The sequence below is a fragment of the Callorhinus ursinus genome, unplaced genomic scaffold (genome assembly GCF_003265705.2).
Source record: "Callorhinus ursinus isolate GAN/ISIS: 27379988/994484 unplaced genomic scaffold, GSC_fseal_2.0 scaffold4, whole genome shotgun sequence".
Taxonomy (NCBI): domain Eukaryota; kingdom Metazoa; phylum Chordata; class Mammalia; order Carnivora; family Otariidae; genus Callorhinus; species Callorhinus ursinus.
This window is the reverse complement of record NW_027397066.1, coordinates 131,648,592-131,675,410: the sequence shown is the minus strand read 5'-3', so window position 1 is coordinate 131,675,410 and position 26,819 is coordinate 131,648,592. Positions and strand designations below refer to the sequence as shown.

Below are 26,819 nucleotides of genomic sequence, written 5' to 3'. Positions count from 1 at the left end.
GTTTATTTTTCTTCACATAGTATCAGATCCAAGCCCTTATATTATAGTTAATATCTTCACCATAAGGGAGATGGTAAAGTAATGGGCAAGAAGTAGAAAATAAAAAAGTATGATTGAAAAATAAAAAGTTATAGAGGAGAAGAAGAAAAGACAGGTAGAGAGAAGGGGGAATATCCTCAGTACTTTCATACCCCCCCAAAAAACCCCAAAAAACAAAACTTCCCTACAAAGTGGCTTACTAACAAATAGATCAAAGTTGCTAACAATAGCTACACCAAAGCAGAGTGGAAACAAAAACAAAAACTTTAGGATTATTTTCAAAATAATGTTAACAATTGCTTTCACAAAGCCACAGGAGAGTGGAAAATAAAATTCAGAATTACTTTAATTAATTAATAGTAATTCCAATTAAGGCATACATAAAGAATGATGGAAATGAAAGTCATGTTTTGGCATATATCACAGGATAGCTTTTACAGAAAGAACCACTGATGAATGCCAACATTAGTGAGCAAAAGTATGAGAAACAGGATATCTGCAGACTATCAAAATGTTTGCCCACAAAATGGTGTATAATTATAAAGAGAAAATAACTATAATAAACTAATAGTAATTAGTATATTATAATGAGGCATATAAATAACATGTACCGCTAAATATCATGCAGGAAGGAGGGCACAGAACCACTTCTGTGGCATTTTTGCAAAAAATGAAACTTAAATAGAAACATGAGAAGATATCAGAAAAGCCCAAATGAGGACAATACACAAAATGGCTGGCCAATATTCTTCCGAAGTGTCAAGGTCATGAAAGACAAGGAGGCTGGGAATTGTCACAGATTTGAAGGACTTTAAGGAGAGCAGACAACTAAGTAAAAAGTGTGATTCTGATTGACTCCTGGACCAGAGAAAGGACATTAATGGGATAAATAATAAATCAGAATAAGGCATATAGATTAGTTCATGTCTTATTATTGTTAATTTCCTGGGTCTTGATAACTGTAATATGGTTTTATGAAAACATTAGTATTTGGAGAAACTGGGTAAAGGATATATGGAAATTATTTGTAATATTTTTAACTTTTTTGTAAGTTTGAAATTATTTCAAATGAAGTTTTTTTTAAGAAAGGACTAATGGAGAGGCAGCTTTTATAAGAACATGTGATCTCCAGTAAAAATTTGGAGGTTTAAAGATAAATTCAAGATATCCAAATAAAACTTTTAGAAAGGGCCCCTTTCTTATTTTATTACTTAAGGTAATAAAACAGATGTTCAGTCAGCAAAGAATGAACTCTTTTGGTGTGTATTTCACTAAAGAAGATTATATAGTTTATGAAGTGTCCATGGAGCTATAATGGTCTTGGATGACACTTGGTAAGTCTTCTGTGTTTATTTTGTTTTCTGCGTAACACCAAACTAGAAGTTAAAAATTTTATTTTCATTCCAGAAGAATAGAAAATGTCGAATTCCTTCTAATTAACAACAAACCAATGTGGGCCCACTTACCTGTCCCTTTACCCTAATCTTTTCCTAAAATAGAAAACACACACACACACATACCCCAAACATGCAGTTCCTTGGTGTTCAGACCACATTGTGAAAGGCGTGAAGCTAGAATGTTTCACTCAGAAGGACTCAAAGGAAGATACTAAATAATTATTACTCAAAAAACCCCTCTAACACTACAAATATAGTATTAAAACTTGGTCATTGCTTCCAGAACTTAAATTTAAATTGTAAAAAATTCTATGGTGTAGTTACAACCATAACTCAGTTCTTTATAAGTAATCTATATCTAGCAAAACCTTCCAGGGTATTTCTTAAACATGATTTTTTTTCCCCAATTTGACCAAAGTGATGCAGATTTTAAGGGAAGTACAATAAACCTGAAAACTGAAAACTGTATTGCCTGAAGTGGCAGATTTTTAGATAGTCATTCATTCTTTGACAATCCCTCTATCATAAGGGAGCATCTATATCCCATAGCCCCTCTCTTGCATCTGAAGGGATGTTGTGCCAGTTTCAAGGCCTAATTATTAAGACCCTGGCAGCTTCTACTTCCTTTTTCATAGAATACTCACTCTTGAAGTCTAAGCTACTATGTTAGACAGCAACTACCCACTAGAGAGATAATGTAAAGAAATCATGAGATTGCACAAGGAAGGAAAGTGGACCAACTCAGCCCAGCCTTCAAATCATGCCCACCAAATGTCAGACATGAATAAAGCCTTCTTGGACCCTCCAGACTAGCCCTGGGGCAAGCTGAATACCACCAATTGACCCCTGTTGATTCCTGGAGCAGAAAATTCACTCAGATGATCCCTACCCAAACTCTTGCTCCATAGATCTTGAATATAATGAAGGAAGTATTGCTTTAATCTGTTAATTTGGGGATGGTTTATTATATAGCAATAAAGACCAGAAGACACGGATGTGAGGATATTTTTTTTCGTGCCTGAGAATGCAGCTGTATGTCCCATTCTCACCCCATCTTTCAAATATGGATCCCGAATGTATTATGCCAATATGCCTGGTATAAGGACTGTAATTTCCAGGATCCCTTGAAGATCTATGTGGTCAAGTGACAAATTCCTCAGAGCTACAAGTAGAAACTCTGCTTCCACACTCTAGAAAATATCCTTAAACCATTTCCCCTTCTTCCTTCCTTCGACTAGTATATGATGTGATTACTATGTTACAACCATCATCTTGGACCCTGAAGAGGAGGACTTTACCCTCAAGGTGTTAGGGTTTAGTGCTGTAAGGATAGTGAAACACTGTGATTTCAAGGAGCTACTGAACTTATTTTCCATGAGGGAAGAACACGTATTATATTGTATATTACTTTATAATTTTTGATAAATGAAGCTGAGACTAACCAATACAGCAGGTAATTAAACAAAGTAAGACAGTAGAAAAGGTAATAATCTAGTTCAAAGAATGGTAACAAGTTTAAAATGTCATATTGGCTGGGTCTCAAGATTCTCATATAAAAGATTCCTCCATTTGTCCATCTCCATCATTAGTCAAGATCCAGAAGTTAGGTGCATATGTCCTAGCATATGTTTGCCAATTCTTAGACGTTTAATTTATCTAATTGTGGTTGTATTTTCTATTTTAAAATATTAATTATTTTATTATATGAAAAGCATAAAATAATATAACAAATGATAATATAACCAACCTAACCAAAGAAATAATCACAAATGCAACTGAAACATTTTGTATACTTCTCCCCAGTTCCACTGCATTTTTTCCCAGTAATCACTATTGTGAATTTGGGTTATTTACATAGGCTAGCTTTATTCTGTATGCATTATTATTAATAGGCATATAGTTTTGATTTCCATAGCTTTAAATATCATAAAAATACTGTCATGCTGTGTGTATATTCCTGAAACTTTTATTTTTCTTTCTTTTTTTAAAGATCTTATTTATTTATTTAAGGGGCACCTGGGTGGCTCAGTCAGTTAAGCATCTGCACTATGCTCCGGTCATGATCCTGGGGTCCTGGGAACGAGCCCCACATTTGGCTCCCTGCTCAGCGGAGATTCTGCTCTCCCTCTGTACCCACCCTCCTGCTTGTGCTTTCTCTCACTCACTCAAACAAATAAAAAAAAATCTTTATTTTATTTTTTATTTTTAAAAAAGATTTTATTTATTTGCAGGAGAGCGAGAGTGATAGAGAGAACACAAGCGGTGGGGAGGGGCAGAGGATCAGGGAGCCCAGTGTGGCTCCATCCCAGGATGCCAGGATCCTGACCTGAGCCCAAGGCAGACACTTAACCAACGGAGTCACGCAGGTGCCCTGACCTTTATTTTTCTAACATCACATTTTGGAGTTTAGTCATAGATGCATGTAGTTGGTTAATTTATAAATTTTCACTGCTCTCTAGTATTTCCCTGCACAAACATCCTAAATTATATTATTTCATTTTATCACCAATTCATATTTAGATTTAAGATCTGTGACTATTTCAAACCCTAACAACACTCTTGTGTAAGTGTCCTGCACACTATATGCATTTAACTCAGTGAAGCCTGTCATTCCCTCAGCTCCGGGGATTCTAAATTTTATTTTTGAGGTTTTAGAAACAGTTGGAGAGAATAGGTAGGAATCGTGATTTCAGGATTTCTGTCTTCTAATGTTGAATTTGACAGAAATGAATAGTCTAATTCAGGACAAAACCAAAGAAATTTAGTACCTGGAATAAAAACTTTAAACCTGGTTGTGGGGAATATTCAAAATATCATTTTACCTTGTCTTAGTTTAGATTTCCTAATCACCCAAAATCTAAGAATGAGAAAAGGGGAAGAAGAACCATCAGTGGATTACTATAATGATTGTGAATTGCTTGTTCAGAAAATTATGTCTTCTGATTGCTCAATCACATGGGATTAACTCAATTTTCCTGTCATTTTTATGGAATGGTCTTTTACCTTCTTACCATTAGTGTTTTTGAAAAACTGAATGGCAAGGGTTCCTGGGTGGCTCCGTTGGTTAAGCAACTGCCTTCGGCTCAGGTCGTGATCCTGGAGTCCCAGGATTGAGTCCCGCATCGGGCTCCCTGCTCGGCAGGGAGTCTGCTTCTCCCTCTGACCCTAACCCCTCTCATGCTCTCTCTCTATCTCATTCTCTCTCTCAAATAAATAAATAAAATCTTTAAAAAAAAAAGAAAAACTGAATGGCGATTATGGAGTTTTAGTGTAATATTTAAATGGCTTTGAAGACAGGAAAACATTTGTCATTTTTTTCCATATCACCTGACTGAAAAACTAGACTTTCAGATTGTGGGGAGTGCTGATGTGGGTCCATGAGATGCAAATTCATATTGAATTTACCTTGTAAAATCCCTCCAGCTTTATGTCTATGCTGCTTTTACTTTTCCAAACTTACCTTCTTCAGTACTATAATTGCTTTATGTCTGCTTACATTGAATTCAATTCTTATATCAAACATTTGTTCCTTTGTTCCAGATTTACCTGGAAGAAGTACAGCAAGTGTTGTGGCCATGAGTAAGGGATAAAAACCTAAGAATTAAAAAAAAAATGCAGCAACAGTGGAGTTATTACTAGGCTCTTCTTAAGGTTCAATGCCATTTCCTGAATGAAAGCTCTCAATTAATTTTTGAAAATTCAAAACTTTATCAGCACCTGGCAGTAATAGATATGAATGTCCTCTGAGGAAAAGGGAGAAGCCACCCAGGGGAAAGGAACTAGATGGAAATATGGGATTTGCTTCATCTTAAAGATACAGAAGAAAAAAAAGAAACTTTTAGGATCCTACTCATTTGATTTTTAGTTTAGCGTTCTTGAGATTCTTTGAATATTGCAATTTTACTTTCATTTCTTCTGCAAGTTTGGTGCAGGTTGTAGAACAGATGGTGAATAGAGAAGAGAAGTAACTCCAGTCTGTCTCAGGGTCCGCTCTGCCGCACTATCTCATTCAAGTTCCATATCTCTCCTCCACCGTGAGTTTTCACTTCCTTGTGAAGTCCGTAAGTGTCCTGATTTTTAAAGATTTTTTTTTTATTTATTTTTTGAGAGAGAGAGAATGAGAGATAGAGAGCATGAGAGGGAAGAGGGTCAGAGGGAGAAGCAGACTCCCTGCTCAGCAGGGAGCCCGATGCGGGACTCGATCCTGGGACTCCAGGATCATGACCTGAGCCGAAGGCAGTCGCTTAACCAACTAAGCAAATCCTAACTTAAAAGAATACGGCATATAAGAAAAATTTCCTGCATGTTCATGGGGTCTTTTGAACTCCTATTCCCAAGAAGAGTTTCGAAGTGTAAGTAGAAAACATTTTAAGAGCCTTAGCGAGAGCCTCGGTACACTAAAGCCATAGGAGAATAGAGTGCCCTGGGGCAAAATTTGTACACAGGTGCACACGCACACACACTTCTGACTTGTATTTTCATGGATAAGCCACCAGGAAAGTGGGACATTTTAAATATAATCATAATTCTCAATGTATTTTGTATGTTTTCTCACTGTATCTACTGTGTATTCTTACCATCTAGGGACATCTTACGGATCAAGTACAAATATGTGTATTGAGGGGCGCCTGGGTGGCTGAGTCGGTTAAGTGTCTTGCCTTCGGCTCAGGTTATGATCCTGGGGTCCTGGGATTGAGCCCAGCATCTCAGCGGGCTCTCTGCTCAGCGGGGAGTCGGCTTCACCCGCTCCCTCTGCCCCTCCCCCACTCGTGTTCTCTCTTGCTTGCTTTGCTCTCTCAAATAAATAAATAAAATTTTTTTAAAATGTGTATTGAATATGAATTTTCAAACTACATCCTTCTCCTGTGTTAAATCATGCTGTTGAAAATCAAGAGAGTAGAGTTTGATATATAAAATTTTCTTCAGAAATCTCAGGAGTCAGTTTTCAAAATGGAAAGACTAACTTATGTCTCTGATGCTTGTGTTTCAAAGGAATGCAGAGGGAATAGAAGATGTGAATGAAGTTAATAGGACACGGGTATGAGGTGGCTTCTAAGATGGATGATTTGATGATGTACCAGAGACCCTTCAGGAAGCCTAAATTAGTACACATTTTTCTCACCCTCCTACACTGCTGTTGTCCCTACATTTTTCAATGAGCTGAATCATCAGAATAATTTGATATAATTCAAATTAACAATTGCATTAAGTCAATGTAAATATTTATAATGAGTTGAAGTCAGTGCTTGGCAAATAGCAAGCCATATGTGTTTATAAATCAAATAATAAAATTAAATCCAGAGGTGAAGCAATTAGTTTCATGTGACAGTCTGAAGTTGTTTTATTGACAGAAGGTTCTTTCTTCCAGCTAATATACATTAAAGTGCCTAAAATACTGTTTGGCCTTTAAGGCATACTCATATAATGGAAGAGTATTAACTGTAAAATATTTCACAAAACCTATTATTTTCAGTACTTTGCATTTATTTTTTATTAATTCCTGGAATTTGTATAAATTTTTTTATTAGTTCCTTTATGGCAGGGGTTATGGTTTATCTACATTTCTGGATCCTCAATAAATTAGAAAAGTAGTCAGTGCTCAATAAAAATAGCCTTGTGTGTTATAATGTTAAAGCTGATTTGGGAGCTTACAAATAGATTCATTTTCATTTATATTTTTAAAAAGTTTTAGTAATTGCATAAATATGGGGCTAATTGCAATTTGCATTGTTAATTTTTAAAAAAACCTTACTTCCTTTGTTATTTGGTGAGTTCCTTATTCAGGAGCAATGGTCTGTGGAATAACATGATGGTGTGTAAAGCATTTGTAAATCAATGCGACTCATTGTGGGCAGAAAAGGCAATTCCATACACAGAATAAATACTTATTCCAGTGAGAACAAAATGCCATCCCTTCCAAGGTAGAGGTGGTTCAGCTCTATAATCAGGTATCACTCAGTTCCTTATGGGTAACTAAGAGCACATGGGAGCTTGGCTCACAGTCAAGTGTTCAGTCTTTACTAAGGCCTAGTAGCAACCCTGAGCTATTTTTCAAAATGAGAAGAGTTATCTGTAAAAGATGGCAGAGCATTATTCAGGAATCTTCAGATTCTTTGCTATGATTCACTTGAAGGAGCTTCTGTGGCCCTATTCATTGTCAAGCCCCCAAGCCACAAAATACAGATCTTTTCTCCATCTCTAGTGTTATGTTTTTCAAGATGCCATTTAAATGGGATCATACAATATGCAGCTTTTTGTGTCTGATTTCTTTTACTTAGCAAATTGCAATTAATATTAATCCATATCATTAGGTGAATACTAGTTTACTTTTTATTGCTGAATGGTGTTCCATTACATGGACATACCACAATTTATTTATCCATTCATCTGTTGAGTTACTTCTTGATTGCTTCATTTTTGGTAATTATGAATAAAACTGCTATAAACACTCAAGTACAGGTTTTATGTACTCATGTATTTTTATTGTTATATATTTTTAATTCACTTGGTTGATAGTTGTAGGCTTGCTGGGCTGCAGGGTAAGTGTATATCTTACTTTATAAAAATAAAAGAACCTGCAGTGACTGCCTCATTTTGTATTCCCACCCCAAATTAATTAAATTTCCCCTTGCTCTTATCTTCCCTAGAATTTGATATTGTCCATTTATTTGTTGTTGTTGTTTTGCATTTTTAGCCACGTATGAAGTGTTATCTCACTGTGATTTTAATTTGCATTTTACCATGACTAATGATGTTGTGTATCTTTTTCATATTCTCATTTGTCTTCCATATCTTATTTTTGAGGAAGTGTCTATTTATATCTTTTGCCCTTTTTGAGTTCTTTATTTTTTAAAAAAATTCAGGGTTTCATGTGATTTAAGTGTTTCATGTGATTTAAGTGTTTATAAATGATGTGTTTTAAATATTGTTTTAATATATTCTGGATATGTGTTCTTTATCTGATATGTGATTTGCAAATATTTTCTACCATTCTATTGTTTTCTTTGATTTTCTTAATAGTGCCCTGTGTATACAGAACAAATGTTTTTTAAAAATTTTCAGAAAGTCCAATTCATCAATGGTTTTTCATGAATCATGTTTTCAGTGTCATATTTAAAAACTCATCACAAAATTAAAGTCATCCAGATTTTCTGTTTTCTTACATGAGTTTTATAGTTTAATAATAAATTCTTTGATCATTTGAGTTAATTTTTAAATTAACATATGAGGTGTATATCAAAGCCACAGTGAAGGGGAGGTGAACCCAGGCAGAAACAGGTGGTTTCCTTGCACTGGGGAGACAGAGTTAGGCTTCTGGGAGGCCAAAAAGGCTGGAATTCACAAGGAAGAATGCTAGAGAGCAAAGAGCAAAGAGCTACACATTGACCAAACTCCAGAGACCTCTAGAGGTTCCTCTTCTGAATTTTTCCATTGATTTCTGAGGTACACATACATGTGAGAAACCTACCTGAGCCTGGCAAAAGGACCACCTGAAAGGATCAGACACAACCACTCCTCAGGCTCATCTAGCGTCAACTATATGTTCCAAGCAGCCACAGTAGAAAACACTGAAATTGCATCAGGTTCAGAAGCTTTTTATAGTACTTTATAGTATTTTAGTAGTAGGAAAAAAAGGAACCCCTAAAATGATCAGGCTATTTCCAAGTAACTTAACACTGTCCCAGAGCAAACTGCAAGAATATTTAAGGGAATAGTGAGCATCCAATAAGGTAAAAATCACAGTGTCTGGAACCCAGTAAAAAATTATAAGGCATGCAAAGAACTAGAAAATTATTACAATAATGAGGAGAATAATTGATCAGCTGAAACTAACTCAGAACTAAAACATGAATGAACCTCAAAAACCTAAGAATGCTTTCATATATCTATCAAATACTCATGTTGGACACTTTAAATATCTTATAATTTATTTATCAGTTATACCTCAATAAAACTCTAAGGTAACTGTAAGAATGTACACTTTATGATTTTATTTATGTAATATTTTTAAAGGACCCAAGTAAACTATAATGCTTCTGGATATATAATTAGTTGACAAACATATAAAGAAAAGTAAAGAAGTAATTATTATCTATTTGGAGAAGAAAAAAAAGGAGAATGGAACAGAATAGTAGGAAGGCATCTTGGGTTCTGGCAATACCTGTATGTTGACCTTGGTTGTGGTTATACAGTTACATTTTCCTTGGTGCATTTTTAAAATGTATACTGTATTTCACAATAATAAAGTTATAAAATTAGGACTGTTATTTTGTCAATTAAAATGGAAAATACAAAAAAAATTTTGACAATGCAAAGTATTTAAGAAGGTATGGGAACAGTTATTCTAATTCCTTGTTGGCAAATGAAAGTACCAATTAGGAATGAAAAACAATGAGGTTTTTAAAAAGTAAGATTTTGTAGTACTACACACCTACTAGAATAGATAAGATCCAGAACAGTGACAACACCAAATGCTGGTAATGATGTGGAGTGAGTGGAAGTCTAATTTTTGATGGGAGTGCAAAATTGTAGTCAGTTGGGAAGGTAGTTCAACAGTTTCTTATAAAATTAAATGTACCCTAACCATATGAGCCAGCAATCACACCTCTTAGTATTTACCTAAAGGAATTGAAATAATGGTGGATACATGTCATTATACATTTGTCCAAACACAAAGAACGTACAACAGCAAAAGTGAACCTTAATGTAAGCTAGGGACTTCGGTGGTTATGATGTGCCAATGTAAGTTTATCAATTGTACAAATGTACCAGTATATAGGAGAATAGTGATAATGAGGGAAGCTGTGTATATGTGGGGATAAAGGGCAGAAAGAAAATTTACCTATATTCTTCTCAATTTTGCTGTGAACCAGAATGCTCTAGCATCTTTTTAAAAGAAAAAAAAAGGTTTTGATAAACTGCTTTTGTTCAAGAGAATTAGAATACAATTTATATTGTGTAAAGATATTGATTACTTATCTCCTTTGTAGATTTTACCCATTTAGTAATTTATTTTATACATTTATTTCCAAACTTTATTTTTTAAAAGATTTCTTTATTTATTTTAGAGAGCGAGAGAAGGGGCAGAGGGAGAGGGAGAGAAAGTCTTAAGCAGTCTCCATGCCCAGGGAGGAGCCTTACATGGGGCTTGATCTCACAACGCTGAAATCACCACCTGAGCCGAAATCAAGAGTTGGATGCTTAGCTGACTGAGCCACTCAGGCGCCCTATTTTGAAACTTTAGATGAAAATTTATTTTTCATTAAGTAATGTACATATTACTTCTAAAGTTTTAGATCAGAAATAATATTTGTAAATTCATTTGCTGAAAAGGTAGTTTAATATTCATTATTTGAAAGTTAGGTGCGACAAGAACCCAAATACTTTATTTTTGGTAACACGCACATTTTGCCACAGGTATTTTCTTATTAGCAAATGAAAGGCTGCCTTGGTTTTCTGTTTTGTTTAAATTAGATGATTTTGGTTTGAATTTATTATGAATATATATCTTTCTTGAAAATGTGCTAAATATTTGATCAAAATAATTTACTATTTTCCTAGGTTTCATGTGTTTTCCAAGAACTTTTAAAAGTCATATTTTACTTTATTTACAAACTAAAAAAATTACTTGATATATTTCACAGGTTCTGAAAGAAGATAGATTTCTGAGTAAGAAACAAAGGATTTTTATCACTTGTGGTCCAGCAAGTCCCATGAGAATGATATTGTGTTGGTTTCCTTTTTCCCCAGACATGTGATGGAGAGGGGCCCAGGCAGATGACACAGCTATTAGCTGAGGAACCCAAATCTTTTATGTTGTCGGGTGAACCTAACTATCCTTTGTCCCAAATGGAAACATTATCCTTACTATCTTGAGCAATATATAAATTTTCTATTTGCTCTAGCGGGAGTTACTAGCTCCATCTTGTAAAGCCATTTGTTATAAAACATCTTTGAAAAGATAATCTGGAATAAAAGTAACTAGTGTTTCTTCTTGTGTGATATACAGAACATAAAAGACCCATGATGAATCATTTAACAACAGTATTCATCCATGATTTCCATATCTTCTTGGCTTCAGCTGCATTTTCCCATGAGTACATCCCTGTCAACCACTCTGATTAATTTCACTCACAGTGTCTGGGACCAGATTTGTTCAATTTTTCTCATACAGCATTTAATTAAGGTTTGTATCAATAGGAATCCAAAGAGCACCATGAAGCTCACCTATAGTAATGACCTCAACTATGCCCTCCAATGTCCTGGACCCAACCAGTTAAGCAAATGGTCAGGCCTTTTTTCTTAAGTTTCTGTATGCACTTTCACTTGGTCTGAGGCGTTATTTCAAGTACAGCAAGGTGTACTGGTGATTGCACAGCCTCTGCCTGGAACCATAAGGAGGAAGATTAGGACAATTTTCTCATAACAACCCTAGTCAATGAGTTAAGATTGATCTAATGCCTTTGGGGGCCAAGGTAGTGTCACTGATCACTACAACTGAAGTTAGGTGAAATTTTATAGTACTTATTCTCCCATTGGATGACTTCAATTGTAGAGATAACTGCCCATACGGTGCACATATAAAGAATGACTCAGCACCCACTGAATTATCTACATGGTTCACTCTGGTCAGTTAATAAGTGTACAGAGATTTCCTCAAATGCCTTAAAACTGTTAAGTCTTCCAAACCTTCCTGAGGGCCTGTGTGTGTGTGTGTGTGTTGGCTATAAAGCTCAGTGCTCAGGAAGTTTACAACTCTGTCTTAGCCTTAACTTCTTACTTGTGCAGGGCCTCAAGGTCACCCAGGGATGGGAGACTAGAGTCATCTTAGGCATTTCGTGGGCATATCCACAGTCCTGCACATGCATGTGACTTTCTAGTTTTCCAGGTATACATCAGAGCTTTCAAAGTTCTCTATGGATATCTCATTCCAGAGAACTTCCTACAGGTTTGCCAGATGCTTGTTTGCCCGGACTAGCCTACACTTCAAGAAAATGCTGTGTTAAACAAGTGCTGTTGATTTGGGGGAACACATCCTTGGGATAGGGCTTCCCCTGTTCAGCAAGACCACTTTTTCCAGAGATCTGAAAGGCCTACTGAATAGTGACACTGTTCGGAGACTGGGAATTTTTCAGGTCTCCAGTCTCATTCTTTCCCTTCTGGTGGTGGCCAGGCTCTGTTAACAGCTACTATGCTGACGAGACTGCTGGCTTCGAAGACTACTGTGGAGCTGGGGAAAGAGAGATGGGAATAAACTAAGTTAAAATGCTACAAATTCGGGGCACCTGGGTAACTCAGTTGGTTAAGCGGCTGACTCTTGATTTCGGCTCAGGTCATGATCTCAGGGTCCTGGCATCGAGCCCTGCGCCGAGCCCTGCATCAGGCTCTGCACTCAGTGGGGAGTCTGCTTGAGGATTTTCTCTCTCCCTCACCCTCGGCCTCTCCCTCCCCCATGCTCACATGCAGGCGTGTGCTCTCTCTCTGTAAAATAAATAAATAAATCCTTTAAAAAAAAAAGAAAAGAAAAGCTATAAATCCTGCTGTTTGCCCTGAGGTTCAGCAGTTTCTCTTGAGTAAATGCTCCTCTGTTGTTGGTGTTTTTTTTTTTTCCCCAAAACTCATTTAATACCCAGAGTTCTGAAAAAGTAGATTTTGAAATATTGTCAACATTTTGATTGTTTTTGTTGAGTAGCAGATTTACAGTGGATACCATTCTCATTCTTTGAGTTTTGATCGTAATTTGATAGAACTCATTCTTTGAGTTCTATCCTAATTACTTTTCAGTGTCTTGTGATAGTTGCTTTCTGTATTCTGTTGCCCAGTGTTTTCAGAGGCACAATTATTGCTAATTGAAATCAGTAAGAAGGATATGCTGGCATATGATCACTCTGTCTTAACTGCAACTGGGAACTCGACAGCATGTGCTTTATTCAAATCAAAGCAAGAATATTATATATAACAGACTTACTCTATTCATCACTGACTCATAAACAACAAAATCTAATTTTTTTTTATTTTCAAAGGCCTAAATAACCAAGATTATTGTAAATATGTTTATGCATTAAGTGTTATTATACTGAAAGACTATTTTTCCTTACAATACAATTTTATAACATATATTCAAAGTTTAATATCAAAATAGTTTTAGTTCATGTAAATGTTTTGATTTGATTATTAACAAAAATGTGAATAATATATGCATGTGTAACAAAATAAAAATTTTGCTGAACTATATAAAAGGTCCACATTAGACATTGCTTTCCAGGCACTTTTAACTATTCCATTTCTGGTTGTTATTAAGTAAAACGTATTTTTGAAAAAGGGATTTGTTAAGTGGTATAGGATTAATGGATAGATGTTCACAAACTTTTTTCATTTTCCAAGGTTTGGAAGAGTTTTGTAAAAATATACATTCTATGTTTAGCACATTGTCTGATTCTAGAGTGGAGCTCTAGACCTTGCTCTAGTTTAGGTATCCATAAACTAATGTATGTTGATGTATAAGAAGGCCTGTATGTCAGATAGGGGTGTTGTAAGGATCACAATTTGAGAAACATTGAGACAGATGCTAGAGTAGTTATAGCGCTCCCCAAACATTCTATAATGAGGGCAAGGAAAATGTCCACAGACGTACATTATTTAATATCAATCTTAAAATTCATTTGTGTTCAATAACATCTATATTTTACTAATAAAAATGATAGTAAAAAACAAAATATAACACTATGTATGAGAAATATGTCTTAGTCAAAATTTTATATCCATTGGTTTATTTGTCCTTTGCAATAACCATTTTGGATGGAAAAAAAAAAAAGGTTTCCTATTCAAAAATTCTAGAATCTGAGGTGCAAAAAACACAGAAGTAGAACACAGCGGTAGTGAGGCTACCAGAGAACACACGTTTTATAATTCCACACAACAGATTGATACATTTCTCTATATTTTACAAATTTAACATGATTCCTCTAAAATGTTTCAAAAAAACATTGTATTTAAATGCTCTGATGATCAATAAGAACCACAGATTACCATAAATAATATTCTGCAAATATTATTTTTATTCATAAGCAAAATGGCTTGTTGTAAAAGAAAAAGGAAAAATGGGATTTATAGGGAGTGGTGTTATCATCTGGCACACTTCATTTCTGGCATTACAGATTATATAATCTTTCTCCACCTAGACAAACATGTATTATTATAATGCCATTTGGATTATTTATTTATTTATTTATTTATTTATTTATTTATTTAATAGAAAGAGGGCATGCCCCTGAGTGTGGGGATGGACAGAGGGAGATGGAAAGAGAGAATCTCAAGTAGACTCCACACTGAGTGGGAGCCCAACCCAGGGCTTGATCTTAAGACCCTGAGATCATGACATGAACCGAAACCAAGAGTGGGATGCTCAACCAACTAAGCCACCCAAGAGCCCCTGATTATTATTTAAATTAAGATATTCTAACCTTGGCAGAATTAAGAACATTCTGTCGTTTCAGGAGAAATGGAACGTATATCCTGAAGTAAGTTGGGACTTACTATATTTCTAATTTTATGACACAAAATTAAAACTATAATCAGGAATTATCAGGAAATCTTAAAATATATGACATGCTAAAGTATTGTGGTCTGAATTATAAAAAAAAACTATATCTGTTCTTTATTGCACTATATTTTTTGAGACACAAAATTATTCTTATTTTCATTACCATGATGAAATCTTAAAAACTATTTCTCTGAATGCTTCTTTTGGTTTTTTATTATACTTTTGGTTCTATTTTAGACCCTGAATGCTTTAATTTTCATCTCTTAGCAGTTGAGGGACAAAATTAAAGGAATTGTAGGTGAAAGAAGTGATAGTTTTTCCATGCTCTTGGATAGACATCAAAGGAAGAGGGTTTTATTTTATTCCCTGTGATTTTCTTTAGGTTTGGGAACCAGCAAGTATCATCAGAACACAAAACTTCCAGTTCAAAACGAAGAAGAAAAAAAAAAGTGCTTCACTCCCAAAAAATGGTCTCAAACTGAGGAAAGGTTTTGAAAGGGATATTAATAGATCTCTGCACACAAAAACAGCTCTGAATGAAAGAAAATGTTTTCATTTTACAGAACTGTTTGCAATGATAAGAATGCAATGTTTGCAGACAAATATATGGCAAAATCATACTATTTTCTGTAGTTGTCAATCAAACAGTTGTACCAAGGAGAAAGAGCGCCTCAAAGAACTCATGAACCAGTAGCTGAGTGAAGACAAGCATAGCTGACTCTAGTTTTAGATGCAGCTTTTCCCCTGGAAGGGTCCCTTTGCCAACGGGGAATAAATAGAGGAATTCTTAGTTCCACATTTGCGAAGTTTTTTTCCAGCCACTGCCAGCCAGGAATTCTCATTATTGCTACCAAGAATCAGATATGATTGTTTTTAGTGGTACAAGGACATTCATTTCTTCAAGGATTTGGTAGAATGATTGAGGATGGTTACTATTCCCCAAAGCTTTCTGCTTCTTCAGTCTGACTCAAAGCAAATATACAAGAGCCAGTAATGAAGGTGTATAAAGCTCTTAAGAGGTCATCAAGTTGATGTAAACATACCCATACATAATTGAAGATATGAAGATATTAATTATAGTTAATAACAGTCACTGACATGAGTCCATGTTCATCTGTACTGTTGCCTTATTTTCATTTTAAATATAAATGTATAAAATATTTTCTTCTTAGATGAATGGAATGAAATGAGTACAATTTGTTACCTTATGCAGGTAATCTATATAATAGTTCGAGACACTCTGTCATTTTGGATAGTTCTATCCCACACACTAGGGAAATCTAACGTCCTATTCAGCAGTGACATATAAAGGACCAACAAGTGGCAGGGTATAGGCACTGAAAAATCACAGTGTGGCACAGCCTTATCACAGTGGTCCTGGCTGCAAATGACCAGCAGGACTGTACCAGGGTTACACCATACCAGCTGGTGTGTCAGTCCTGGTCCTCTTGAGGTATGTATGAGTTCCCAAGGCCTCACTTTTCAATAGTCAGCTCCAATTTTCTGCTTTTGCACAATGACTGCTTTCTACACTGTTTTGTGGCTTTTCGTTTAATTCTGCCAAAGCTGTATTAGTCAAATAACCAAAGCAAAAAATGAATTTATTAGGTAGCCATTAGTTTACAGAATCTATGGATCTATGGGTAATCTCAAGATCCAAGAACCAAGAAAAAGAAGTAAAGTAACAGAAATCAGAGCTGTTGGTTAATGGATGGCCCTGTTGCCATGCAACCAGGAAGAAATCTTGCGCAGTCCCTGTATCTATGCATTGCTTGCTGAGGTTTCAGTGTCCTGGGCTAGAGCATTTTCTTTGCTGAACCTCGGTCCACTGGAACTTGCATTATTACACCAGAAAACCATTGGCTGAAAATTTCCTATTATACTATCCTGCTGTTAAAAAGTCCTCAATTTTTCCATTCCTTACTCTACAATCCTCCCTACTTGCTAGATTCCTCTCCCTACCAAGAAATCCTGTACATTTATTAAAAATTTTGAGCCTTATTCCAATTCTTTCCTTTTAAGGCTTTTCATTTCTCACCTCATGGATTTTTTTATAATATTCCTAAAAATAAATACATACATACATACATACTTAAACACATAAAGTCATTTTCTTCCCTCAAATGAACTTTCTTCTTTGTTCAATTGTGTTAGTTTTCCTCATCATAAAATTAGATGATCTACCTAGTGATAGTGTTGGGTTGCTATCTTCCTAGTGATTGTGTAGGATTTTATGACTGTGTGTGTCCTAAAAATACTTTCAATGGGAAATGGTGTAACAGGGGGTGGGGAACATCGTTTTGTCAATTTTTCATAGTAATGGTCATTTATCCCTTCTTCTGTTTATGAAACTAATAGTAAATTTCTTTATTTATGTCAAGGAGTTTGCAAGCAATGAAAACATCTACATTTAAATATTTAAAATAGTTTTTAGATTATTAACATGTGGAAAATTAAAAACACACAAGTTTGAGAACAATAAAATTTATAAATATTTACTATTAAATACTGGATTTAAATGCTTTGTAATAGGAAAGCATTTATTAATTGCTTATCTGTATATGATATTAAACTAGGAAAAACTTAAAAACAAGTTAACTAATGCAGTCTGGACCCAGTTAGTCTGTGGATGATTAACCCACTTGCTTTGAGCATGGTGCTAATGAAGCCCAGATCCCAGGTTTGATCTCCCTGTGGGCTGGCGAGTTTGGCTCTTTGCCATCGCCGCATATTTCACTTCTAACTTTCATAAGGAACTCTTTTTTTTTTTTTAAAGATTTTATTTCTTTATTTGAGAGAGAGAGAATGAGAGATAGAGAGCACGAGACGGAAGAGGGCCAGAGGGAGAAGCAGACTCCCTGCTGAGCAGGGAGCCTGATGTGGGACTCGATCCGGGGACTCCAGGATCATGACCTGAGCTGAAGGCAGTCGCTTAACCAACTGAGCCACCCAGGCGCCCTAAGGAACTCTTACACACAAGTCTGCTCGCAGGAGGACAAACAAGATACAGAATATAGATGCACATTTCCAAATTCATCAACTCAATTGGAAAAACAAAGCAGACACTCTTCTTGGGGCAGGTCAGTAATCTTCATTGGGCAATAATACTTCCGCTTGTAACAGTATTGCCATTGTTAAAAATGAACAAACCCTGTTTATGTAGAATGTTTGATAGGGCGAAAACAGCGCCTTAATGGATGCTATAAGCATTAAAAGATACTTAAACTCTGTACATCTATCCATTTCATTTATACATTGATAGGGCACTGAAAGGTAGAAGATAATTTGAAACATATACTTCAATAAGTGCTCTCTAAAACAGTTAATTACATATAATTTAGCTGTTGCCTCACGGTTGAAATGATTTTTGTATGTGAAGCTTAGTCATATTTGGTTTGCTTCAGTTTCAATTTTTTTTTTTTTTTGGAGAAGTTGGGGGGAATGTGGGAGGAGGGGCAGAGGGAGAGAGAGAGAGAATCTTAAAGCAGGCTCCATGCCCAGAGCAGAGCCTGACTGGAGGCTCGATCTCACAACCCTGAGATCATGACCCAAGAGGAAATCAAGAGTAGGAGGCTTAACCAGGCACCTTAGTTTCAACCTCTTTTGAAATTTTGTGTCAATGTCAAAAATTGCTCTGGCTGCACCTTTCTTAAAGCACAGCATTCTACAATTACTGGTTTTGTTCATTTTTAAATAAATCAATACATGAACATGTGAATTAGAGTACAAGAAATATTTCAAAGGTTAAAAGCTAGTTGTCTTGAAATTTCTATCTCTGTCAAATGATTTTTTGTTGCGTATGTGTGAGCCATTCTCCAAAACTCTCTGTATTCTTGCATATCTTGCGTGAGGAACTTGTGTGGGTCTTTAATAGTATTATAAAGATTAGTATGATACAGCTTAATATATTTTGGACGTTAGAAGTTCTCTAATTTATGGGGGGCTGAAAACAGGTATTTAGCCAAATAACTCAGGTTAAAATTAAAAGAACTCCCAGGGTTTTGAAGTATTATGCTAGTTTTTTTTTTTTTAATTTTCTGAAGCCTGAAAAAAATGGTTTATTTCCTCAATCTTTAATTTCTCTACCAGATGTATTTTGGTAACTAATAGGAAGCTATAAATTTTGTTATTAATTATGAATGTCTTATGAACTCTATCTTTAAACATAGTTCTGGTCAATAAAAATTCATCTTTGAAAGATTTATTAAGCTTGACTAAGGAATTAGTAATCAGTTCAATGAAAAGTGATTCAACCTGCTTTACATGGACTAGACTATTTTTAATGATTTCTTTCTAAATGCAACTTCCATTAAAAAATAAATATCTTACTCCTAAAATAATTACATACTTTTAAAAAGAAAATATAGTGGCAATATGATTTAAATATAATAAAGAGAAGGCTGGTGTGGGCTATATGTAGGATCCAAGTTTCTAAGCATTGCTGTCTTATGTTTCTTTTGATCATCAGGGGAAATTCATGATATTGGGGATGTCATAGGGAGGTTTTCATAGTGCAAAGCTCCACATGCACAATTCAGGAATATGATATTAAAGAAAGATAGAGTGATGTTATAGAAATTAAAGGGTAATTCAACCATTTCTATGATTTCAACTATCATTTTTTAAGAGAGTGGGAGGGGGGCAGGGAGCAAGGGAGAGGGACAGAGAGAACCTTAAACAGGCTCCACACCCAGCCTGACACAGGGCTTGTGTCTTATTTAATATGTCTCATCAGGATTAAGTCACTAGCCACATGCAAAACCAAAAACAAACAAACGAACAAAAAATAACTGCTGAAAAAACATCAGCACTTACTTCAAACTTTAGTAGTTACATTAATACCGTGATAGGTGAGACATCTTCATTTGCATACCACTCTGTAAAGCATGGCGTCACTTAAAACAATTGGCTGTTCTAAATTCCACTCAGATTTTATTCCAAGTATTTTATGCATTTGTAGAAAGTGAAGGGGTAGTGGGCAATGAATTGGCTTCGTTAGCAAAAGAAGATTTTTAAACACTTAAAAGATTCCAATTTTATATTATCGTATGATGCTTCAAATAGAGAAAAATAGTTATTTACGATAATTGTTTGAGGTTTTAATCCAAGCTACTAAATTGAATCTTTGAAAATTTGAATGGTATATTAAGTTGAGTCAGGGTTTCCACCTTGAAAATTAAATTTTTATTTGCAGCGATAAGAATACTAATTTCCTGAAAGCACAACATCATGACACAAGCATTATACTTGCTGAATTAAGAAAACATTGGAATAGGAATGTACTTGGAATTGACAGTGATGCACACAAAGCTCATAATTTTGCCATACAAACCGCAGTACTCTATCAATCTAAATATAAGCAGGTTGTGAAAATTTGCAAACATTTCTGTATATGCACAGCAAATAAACTACAAAAATTAGGTGATGAAGCTGTTATTAATACAAAAATGCCTGTGCCACAGCAGTCGATGCTGTCTTTGCTACTTATTATCAATTAAATATTGGAAGTGGTTTTGTCTCATAATTATTGAAAAGAAAGCTTTCAAAACAAAAGATATTAAAATGTATTCCTTTAAAAAATAAAAAAGATGAACAAATTAATCTATGAGAGGCTGAACTGTTTACAAGTATAAGTTTGAAATTTTATTATTGTGATTTGGAATACTTCATATTGTGGGAAGAATCTCTTGGATTTCCTATATTTATCGGCCAAGTTTATATTCTATACTGGTAAATAGAATGCATTTGAATGGGATTCTGATTTCCAGCATCTATATTTGCCTAAACATTCCAAATAGTATTAAACTTCAAAAACTTATTTTATAAATTTTGACTCATAAAAATATTTGTTGAAGAAATATGGAGGCAAAAAATGATGGGACAAAGTATTTAAACATTTTTAATATAAAAAATTAGAATTAAATATCTTCTTCATTTAATGTTTTTTAAATTTTTCCTTTTTTGGTATTCAATAATTTATCGTTGAATATAACACCCAGTGCTCATCACATCCTATGCCTTCCTTAATATCCATCAGCCAGGTACCCCATCCCCTCACTCACCTTCTCCATTTAATATTATTTCCTCTGAGCTTATTGGGTGTTTCAACATCTGTTGAGAGACTTTATTCAATTAACAATATTATGACCTGAATAGGCAGTCATATAAAAAGTACAGCATAAGGAATATAATCAATAATATTGTCATAAAAACTATTATGACCTGCAGAAGAAAGATCAATTGAAGGCAATTATTTTGAATTTTTTAAATAAAATAAAAGTTTGAAGAAGATTACATGAGTTTTATAAAAATATAAAAATAAATAAAGCATATTTTAAAAATATATTCCCAGATAAATATCAGTTCCATTGTATTAAAGACATTTGATTTATATATATAGGTAATTTATATATATAAATATTATATATTATATATTATATATATTATAAACACACACATCAAGAATAATGATTCTGCAATTCTGCTTATGGTATTTTTAAATTAATGTTCAAATAAGCAATAAAAATGAACCCATTTTCAAAATTTAATGTAGGCAGTTTTAGTTTTGAAAGAATCTTATCTTTGAAAATAATTTGTGAAAAGAACTATTTGAGGGGCACCTGGGTGGCTCAGTCGTTAAGCGTCTGCCTTCGGCTCAGGTTATGGTCCCAAGGTCCTGGGATCAAGCCCCGCATCGGGCTCCCTGCTCGGTGGGAAGCCTGCTTCTCCCTCTCGCACTCCCCCTGCTTGTATTCCCTCTCTCACTGTGTCTCTCTTTGTCAAATAAATAAAATCTTAAAAAAAAAAAACTATTTGAAGATCCATGGTAAAATAAAACATGTCATCAATAAAGAACTATTTAATAATATTGTATGATTTTAATTATTTTTAAAAGATTTTATTAACTTGTTTGAGAGAGAGAGAGAGAATGAGTGAGAGAGAGGGAGAAGTAGACCCCTTGCTGAGCAGGGAATCCTGACTGGGGGCTCGATCCCAGGACCCTCTGATCATGACCTGAGCTGAAAGCAGCCACTTAACCAACTGAGCCACCCAGGGCCCCTGATTTTAATTATTTTAACACACTCTTTCTCATTCAAAAGTGTCCTGACTTGGATGATGCATTACATAATCACAATGTTCTTAGTCATCACTTCCTCCATCAAGTCTAAATTAAGAGCCAAGGTACCTGATGGAATATTTGAGACAATATTTTCTCACATAGTGTAATAATCAAACTTTGAGCAATTTTAGAGAGGAAAAATGGGGTAGACTATCCCAGACAAAGCAAAGTTAATAAAGAGAGAGAGCAAAAGTTTAGAATTAGCCTAAAAAATATTGTCAAAGAGGTGAAGGAGCATATGTGTAAAACTAAGAAAGAAGCAGTCATGAAGAAAGGCCAACTGTAAATATAGTCTCTGAGAAATATTGCGGCTGAAATACAAATTTAGTGGATGGATTGAAGAATAGTCTGCATAGGGCACAAAATAAATTTAAGCATGAGACTATTGGGTTAATGAGAGACTATGGACTCTGAGAAACCATCTGAGAGTTCTAGAGGGGAGGGAGTGGCGGGAGGGGTTAGCCTGGTGATGGGTATTAAAGAGGGCACGTTCTGCATGGAGCACTGGGTGTTATACACACACAGTGAATCATGGAACGCTACGTCAAAAACTAATGATGTAATGTATGGTGATTAACATAACATAATAAAATAAAATTAAAAAATATTGGGTTAGCATCTTTCAGAAACCATTGGAAAGCCACAAAGAGAAATATTAAAGGAAAGTAAACAAAAGTGTGGGTGATAAGATAAAACAGAAGTGTTGTGATCTCTAAATTAAGAGACCCCACACAAAAGTCGGAGTGGCAGGAAAGAGGGATGCCTAGGTGGTTCAGTCGGTTAAGCGTCTGCCTTGAGCTCACTCAAGTCATGGTCTCAGGGTCCTGGGATGGAGCTAGCCAGCATCGGGTTCCCTGCTCAGTGGGAAGCCTGCTTCTCCCTCTCCCTCTGCCCCTCCCCCCTGCTCATGCACTCTTTCTCTCTCTCTCAAATAAATACATTAAAAAATCCTAAAAAAAAAAAAGAGTGGCAGAAAATAAAATATTTAAGGAAATGGACTCACTGAACATCGGCTCAGAGTTTCTCCTAGTTAAAGAAAAGTGAAGTCAGATTGAAAGGCTTCCGATGCTGCCATACAAAACAGATTTAAAATTTCTACATATAGACACATAATATTAAAACTAAAGATTTAAAAGATAAAAGCTTTCTGAAAGAAAAAGCCAACCATCCATAAAGAAACAAGATACAGATTTATTTCAATTTTCTCATTAGCAATAGTTGAGTGAGTAGGAGAATAAATATTTTCACAGGCCTGAAGGAAAAGAAACTCGAGTTAAGATATTTTTTTAATCCCACGTAACTTCCATTTAAAAGTGAAGACAAAAAAAGAATTTCAGCACACAGAGTTTCAGAAATTTTAAACTCGTATAAAAACTCTCTCGGAAAATAATCTTGGATGAGGTAGTCCAGCACAAAAAATAAGTCCAGAATTCTTCAAGATAAATGGATATGTGAGATATGCCAGGTGTCTAGTTTCTAACATTATTCTATCTTGAAATACATCAAATGCAATGTCTTTTCATAACTAAAATGTGACTGACACATAGGTCAAAAGACAAAAACAAAATCCAAACAACAGATCCAGAAGATATAATGATGAAAAAACTGACAAATATATTATCATTATTTTTCATAATATAAAAAATATTAATCTTGCAATGTTATTTCAAAATTATTAAGCAAAGCTTTATAGAACTTGGGTGAAGAAAATATCTGTACAGTCAAAAATATTTCTTTCATATAATGATAGATGGAGTGAGTAAAAGCTAAGCAAAAATATTTAGAAGTTAATCACCAAGTATAGCTGTAAAGATGGCTTATGGTCTGTACAATAAAAAACTATCAAATGTAATTTGTGTAAAGAGAAATTTATGAAACACTTTAGACTTTAATGAAAACAAACCTACTACATGTCAAAATTTGACAGATACAACCAAAACAGTACTTACAGGGAAATTTATAATTGTACATACATGTATTAAAATAAGAACAAGTGACACAAAGAACTGAGTGATCCTATTGGAATAAACAGAAGAAAATTTTAAAAAATTAAGATAGACATAAGTGAATAAATGCATTAAAAACACATAAATAAATTAAAAATAGAGAAACTATCTTACAGCTTAAAAACCTGACATTGACAAGAAACAGTAGGGAGAGGAAAATTAAATTATTTAGAATTACAATATGAACTTGATCTTGTTTCTACTCGCTTCTTTCTTTAATACGTATTCATGTAGAAATATATATGTCAAATATATTTTCATAAGTATGTATGCATATATAATTCCAAAGACACAGCAGAGATTAGAGCAAAAATAATATACAAAATTGATTAGTTACACAGTTGAAAAAAGCATAAATAGATACACTTCAAAAAGAATATAAAATGAAAATCGACATAAGAAAAAAAGAGAACACCAAAAGCCATTTATGTAATTAAAATAGGAATAGAAGTTTGGAATATGCAATTATTAAGCTTGAGTTACTAGATATGAAGAATGATTTGGTACAATTTTTATTTTCATTCATTTATTTCTATATTTCTTAGTTGCAGAAAACAGAAATTGACCCTGGCATTTAAAAGTACTGGTTATATTAAACTTCCTTCCCCAGACCAATGGAATTTATTACTTTTGGTGAAGAGTGGGCTAATCAAAAAGGGTAACAGCTCAGTTTTTTCCCCATTCACAGGTCATTGTTTCACACTTGTTTTTATTAGTTGTGGCCCACTGTCCTGATTCACCCTTATCCTGTGGTCAAGTATGACCATTTCTAAATTTGTCCAAAAATATTTACACAAAGGCAGATTTGTCCCACCTGGTATTTGTGGTCTTTGTTTTTCTTCCACATGATTTCCTCTGTGCTTATTTCTCCTGAACTTAACCCTGTTTGTGCTTGTTCCCATCTCTAACATTTATTCATGGAGAAATGTTAGGCGCCAGCCATGACAGCTCTTACAGTTTACCCACAGAAGTGTGAGGTCAAATAGACTTTAACATCTAACCCACTTATTTACCAACATCTTTAGGGACAATAAATATTATGCAAGAGATTATCTGGTAAATGACATTTTTGTCAAGAGAAATGTATCAAATTATGCAATTATATAACAGTTTTAAATATGATGGATGTGTCCTGCAAGCATAGTTTCTACACTACTTAATTGTTCTGTTAATTGTAGGTTAAAGACTACAATAAAGTATATGAAATTCTCTTTCCAACATTGAACACTAAATACATAAGGAATGTGGCGGTATTGTGAACTGTCTCTATTTTTCCCCCTGAAGTTTGTCCCCATATTATTAACTTGGAATTCTCATCTTTAAATATGCATTTTTTGAGAATGACTATAGAAGGAGTATTTCCAGAATTTCGCTGTTCTAATGTCCATATGTGTTTTTCTTTTCCTTTTTTTCTTTTCTTTTCTCTTTTCTTTTCCTTTCTTTTCATCCCTTTCCTTTCCTTTCTTTTCTTTTTTTTTTTTTTTGAGACCATGATTTTTGTTTTTAAAGGAACTGTTATTTAGAACACCAACTTGTGAAGGATAAACTCCATTTGTGAAAGAAAACACAGAGCAGAGGTAGCCCTGAAGCTGAGGAACAGCTTTGATTGCCGGAAGAATTTTCGAGTCCACAGCTTTCAGATTAACTTTGCACTGCTCTGTAATCTCCTCTTTCTCTTTCCCTGTGACAAAGACCTCACCTTCCTGGTGTTTGGGTGTACACAGCTTCTTCTTCTTGAAGTAAGCATCAGTGAGACGTTGTGGGATTTTTCACGTTGCTGATACCGATTTTGGTGCAAGCGGCAATCACAAATTTCTGGTGTGTTCTACACAGAGGAACTCAATTGAGGACCAGCGATCTGGTTACAAGTAGCAAGCCACTGCTCAGTTTCTTCAGGAAAACCACCCTCTTGCCTCTTTGGCACTCAGTGAGGATGATCAAAATGGTGCCAGGAATGATGCTAGCTTACAGCTTGCTCAGATGCTGACTGACAGGGTTTTTTGCTGTGGCTCAACAGCTTCCTGAGGCACGCCTTCAGTAGGATAATACCCAGGCATTTTGCAAATTTTAACTACTTGGGTACCACCATTCCTGTCACCAACAACTGGTTTCCTGATAGTAGCCAAGAACCTTTTCCTTTTGCTTTTCAACCCTGGTTTTAGCTGCTCAGTATTTCCTCTTGTACACGGTCTTTCTGAATCCAGAGCCGATCAGGAATATCTGCCCTTTCCTTCTGACTAGGACAGGGCTTCGGCTGCCATGGGTTTCCCCTCTCTTCTGAGTTTTAGCCTTCTCAACCTTGCCACCGGCATCAGCTTTCTTGGCTTCAGGTTTCTTCTCGTTAATATCAGCACCTTAGCTTTTTCACCCACCATCTTGCAAGATGGAAAAGACCTTGAGACCATGTTTTTTAACTGGTCAGCACTATAGGGGTCTCTGCAAGATCTGGACTAGTGACAATTGGAGAGAATAAAAGGCTGAATGGGAGAGCCCCTGCACCAAAGACCAACCTCATCTTTGCAGGTCTATATATACTCTCCCAGCATCTTATTAGTAAACCACCCCCAAACCCTAAAATACCGGGATTTAATTTAATTTAATTTAATTTGAGTCTCTACACAGAAGTACTTCACAGTGAAACTGGACACTCCATGGGTAAACATGAGGTAAGTACACTTGTCATTAGATCAATGAGCACCTGTTGTTACAAATAC

General features: G+C 35.0%; 1 long non-coding RNA gene and 1 pseudogene across 1 annotated transcript in view; both read right to left on the bottom strand.

The window, feature by feature from the left end:
* LOC141372661 (uncharacterized) overlaps positions 1–19,849 on the bottom strand; it is a 74,228-nt gene extending 54,379 nt beyond the window's left edge. Inside the window, exons 1-2 of the long non-coding RNA XR_012378055.1 lie at positions 19,795–19,849; positions 11,664–11,821 (exon numbers count right to left, since the gene is read on the bottom strand). This is a non-coding gene — a long non-coding RNA (uncharacterized lncRNA). The remainder of the gene's footprint in view (positions 1–11,663; positions 11,822–19,794) is intronic.
* Positions 19,850–20,078: 229 nt separating this feature from the next.
* LOC141372550 (large ribosomal subunit protein eL6 pseudogene) lies at positions 20,079–26,162 on the bottom strand (annotated as a pseudogene).
* Positions 26,163–26,819: the final 657 nt, after the last annotated feature.